Genomic DNA, 5,138 nt, shown 5'->3' on the forward strand with positions numbered 1-5,138 from the left:
CCCCCAAATTCGATTTATTCGAAAACGTGTACCGAGTGGTTACGTCCCTTGAGTAAGAAGGGAAACATTTTAGGATGAATCAAATTTCTAAGTTAAATAAAAAAAATTGGTTGGACAAATTTGGCCCCATGAATGTAAGGTACACAAGGTCGCTCATCAGTACTATCGAATGGTAGTTTTTTGTTCAGTGTAGAGTTTATACTAGATCAACGAGGCCGAGAATCGAAATATCACCACGGCGAAAGGGGTCATGCCAATACGTCCCAGTACCATTGTGTCCCAGTACCATTGCGTCCCAAAACAATGCTGTCTCATTGCGTCCCATTAAGCAATCCCATTGGGTCCCAATACCATTGGGTCCCAGTGCCATTGCGTCCCGTACCATTGCGTCCCAACAAAATTGCGTGTCGATAGGTCCCAAGAAAATTGCATCTCGATACGTCCCATAAAGGAATCCCATTACGTCCCCGTACCATTACGTCCCAACACAATTGTTACTTGAGCAATGCTTGAACGCTGCGGTGGGCAGTGTGTGTGTGTGTGTGTGTGTGGGGGGGTGAATGGGGAGCCCTCGCCCATGGGAGGGTTTAATCTAATGAAAATACGTTTAAAAAATGTTAGCATATGAATCAAAGAAGTAATAACAAGCAAACAACCGAACAAACAAACGATTAACAGACTAAACAAACAAACAAAAACATACATACAAACGAACATAACATAAGAGAGAGATAGATAGATAGAGAGAGAGAGAGAGAGAGAGAGAGAGAGAGAGAGAGAACTCAGAACCCAGAATGGTTTATTATATTAAGGCCACAGAGAGAGAGAGAGAGAGAGAGAGAGAGTGAGCGAGTGAGCAAGAGAGAGAGCAAGAGAGAGAGAGATAGAGAGAGTCACACACACACACACACACACACACACACACACACACACACACTGAAACACACACACACACTTACGCACACACATACACAGACATACATATACACACACAAACCAGGAGTGAGAGCGAGAGAAAAAATGAGAAAGATAGAGTCGTCAGTAAGTAGTGGTATTGACACGTAGCGATAATGACACGTAGCGCTAAAAGATGTAGTGCTGTCGACACGTAGTGATAATGAACGAATGATAGCGACTTATCGACAAATTATTTGTAGCACTAATCAACGTAGCGATAGCGGCACGTAGCACAAATGACACGTAGGACAAATGACACGTAGCACAAATGACACGTAGCGCTAGCGATACGCACCCGGAACCTATCGATACATTTTTTTGGTCAATGTCCGTCCACATGTTTGTCCGACATCACCGGTACACATCTTTTTATTTTATTTGTATTTGTGAAATACTGCTATGTACCGACATTTGTAATAAAAGTGCGTTTTGTAATAAATTTATTACAAAACGCACTTTTATTACAAAACGTGTCGCTACACTGCTACAGTAACATCTCAGAAATTAAATTCACTAGTATTGGGACCTAATGGTACGGGGACGCAATGGCACGTAATTGTATTGGGACGTAATGGTACTGGGACGCAATGGTACTGGGACCCAATGGTATTGGGACGCAATGGTACTGGGACGCAATGGTACTGGGACGTAATGGTACTGGGACGTAATGGTACTGGGACGTAATGGTATTGGGACGTATTGGCATGTTCCCCGGCGAAAGATGAAAACGTCCCACCGGCCATATACAGCGTTGCATTTAGTGCTTAGCGAAAAGGGAAACACTGCATTTAAAAGGCACACTCAGCCTCCCATAAACTATCAGTTTAGACGTTGTGGGGAAGACGGGAACGACACCGACAACGGAAATAAGAGAGCGTTGTGGGATCTAAGGGATGGTCACTTTGGGCAAGTACTCGCTTTCGGGAGGAGGTTATTATATTATTAACATGTATTTTCAGATTTCAGATAAGGGCAGGTTCGACTGTATTGTAATACACCCCCCACGACGATGAAGAGTACGACTTGCTGTGACCAAGCCCCCACGGGGCATGTTTGAGAAATACGCTTTAATTTTAAAGATTGTCTAATCCGCCATTTTGGAGAGTTTTCTGACGATTTGGACCTTAAAAAGTTCAAGGGACATTCGCTGTACAGTACCCGGCGAAAGAAACGCAACTCATTCGCGCCCACTGTTGCAAGGGATTTTTTTCATCATTTTCAAATCGTCGTAAAGTATGAACCAGGGGTGCGTTGCCTAGAGCTATAATGATCTGTTCGCGAAGAGAGAAAAAGTTTTCATGTTGTAGGCAACGCTATGTTCGCGGCGAACTGTTCTACCCTCTCTACCTACTTTCAACTAAATGGACCCGTCTCTTCGCTGACGGCCGAGTCCATGCATGCATATTGGGGGCGATCATGCAAACAGTCGCTTTGTACTTGGAACAGCATTGGCCCTCAGGATATCTGTGTGAGTGTGTGTGTTTCGTACCCCACGTGGAGAAGCAGGGGCTTTCCTTTCTTTTTCTTTTTTTTGTGGTCAGATTTGACAGTTGGATTTCTTGTTGATTCCGTGAAAAAGTGTTGTGGTCTTCATGTCAGGCAATAAAGGTTGATTAAAGGTGAAGGTTTAGGAGTAAATAGCCCGTGTGCGCGCTCTCTCTCTCTCTCTCTCTCTCTCTCTCTCTCTCTCTCTCTCTCTCTCTCTCTCTCTCTCTCTCTCTCTCTCTCTCTCTCTCCCCATGTCTCTGTCTCACTCTTTCTCTCTCTGGAGAATTAAGAGAGTCAAGCAAATAGTAAAACCTAAATGGTTTGATACTGAATTACAAGATGCTATTGGCCATCGTGATTTCTTAAAATCAGTTGGCAAGGAAGCGGAGTATAGAGAACAGAGAAATAAAGTAAACTCACTTAAACGAACAAAAAAGATCAAGTACTTTCATGACCTAGCGTCATCAAAGCAAAATTCAAAGAATATATGGAAAGCAATAAATGAACTTACAAATAAAACGATTGTCAGTCATTCAAGTTGTGTTAAGGACATATCCCCTGATGATTTAAACACGCATTTTTCTAAAATAGCTGAAAAAGTTATTACAAATGACAAATCCAGTTTCAACAATTTGAAAGTGTTAGAAGAATATTGTGAGTCGAAACAAGTTTCAAGTCAAGCGAATATTCCTCTACTTACAGTACCTGAAGTTTTTTACGCACTTACACACCTTAAGCAAACAGGCTCCCGGGGAATCGACGGCCTCGATGGTAGGATTCTTAAATTGTCAGCCCCTGTAATTTCTGAAACACTCACTTACCTTTATAATCTTTATTTAGACAAAAATTATTTCCCAGTCGCCCTGAAACAGGCTAAAGTCATTCCTCTGTTTAAATCAGGTGACCATAAAGACCCACCAAACTATAGGCCAATTTCAATATTGTCTGTTTTATCAAAACCACTTGAAAAACACATTAACAAACATATTCTAACGCATCTTAAACAAAACAATTTACTTCACCCTAAACAATCGGGTTTTAGAGCTAACCATTCCTGCCATACTGCCTTAGTTTCTCTCGTTGATCAATGGCTGGAGAAAATAAACGACAATGAATTCTGTGGTGCCATTTTTGTTGATTTTGCTAAAGCCTTTGACGTTATTGATCACACGTTATTACTGAGAAAATTCGCATTGTATGGCGTCGGAATCAAAACTGTCAAACTTATTAGTTCATTTCTCACCGGCAGACAACAAACTGTACTAACAAACGCCTCGACGTCGAGCATGCAGGAAGTAAAATACGGTGTACCACAAGGATCGGTTTTAGGACCCCTCCTCTTCTCTATATACATTAATGACCTCCCCCTACATATTCAAAATGTATGTGAACTTTTTGCAGATGACACCACAATTCACTCCAGCAACACAAATTTAACTCGCTTATCAGAATCACTTCAAAGGAGTTTAAACCAGTTGACAGAGTGGACTGAACTAAACCATATGTCTCTTAACCCAAAGAATACCAAATATATGGTCATAACAACAAGACAAAAACGCCAGAATATTTGTTCAGCTGGTCCTGCTTTAATGATAGATGGTGAAATAGTGGAAAAAGTCGACCATCACAAACCGCTGGGTGTTAATATCGATTACAACTTGTCTTGGTCAACCCACATAGAGCAACTTAGTAAAGTGGTGTCAAAGAAAGTCTATCTCTTATCTAGAATTAAACACTTCCTGAACTGCCACACCAGAAAGTTATTCTTCACTGCTCATATTCAATCTGTTATTGATTACGCATCCACTCTATGGGACTCAGCAAGTGAAAATTCCTTAAAACCACTTAGCAGATTACATAAAAGAGCGCTAAAAGTAGTATTACTAAAGCACACTACCCTCACAGAGTTAGACTACATACATTTAGGGATCTTACCTCTAAAGTCAAGACTGCTTTTTAACAAAGGAATCTTTATGCATAAAATTATAACCGAAACTCTACCCCAAACCATTTGTTCAAAGTTCTCTTTGAAGAATTCACACCACCTTATGAAATTTAACACTCCTCTTCCTAGGATAGACTTATTTAAGTCTAGTCTAGTTTATTCAGGTGGCCGTCTCTGGAACGCTCTTCCGAGTGCCTTACGGGAAGCTACCAGCACAGATTCTTTCAAAAACAAATATATATCCCATTTAATGAAAATAGTATATTCTTGATTGTTATGTCCTTTGGGACACAGTCACTCACTTTTGATTTATTGTTTTGTTCACGAAATTATGATGTTCTGCATAATATCCATTGTCTTGCAGAGTTGATGTACTATTGCATAGTATTCTGACTCTAATTGACTTGCAAATTTTTGCTTTGCACCTTGTCATGAACATTTATAAACTACAATGTTTCATATAATGCACTTATGTACATAAACTTATACTGTTTTACTAATTATGTAAGTATGTAGTAGTAGTTATTATAGTAGATTTAGTCCCTCTTTTCGTCGCGATATAACCTTCGTGGTTGAAAACGACGTTAAACACCAAATAAAGGAAAGTCCCTCTTTAGGGCGAGGGCCAGATGCAAAAAAGTATACCAATGCTTATTCTGTTACCCTCGTAAAATAAAGAATTGTCATTGTCATTGTCATTGTCATTGTCTCTCTCTGTCCGTCTGTCTGTCTCTCCCTCCCTTTCTCG

Source organism: Littorina saxatilis, linkage group LG2 (genome assembly GCF_037325665.1).
Source record: "Littorina saxatilis isolate snail1 linkage group LG2, US_GU_Lsax_2.0, whole genome shotgun sequence".
In the NCBI taxonomy this organism is placed as follows: Eukaryota; Metazoa; Mollusca; class Gastropoda; order Littorinimorpha; family Littorinidae; genus Littorina; species Littorina saxatilis.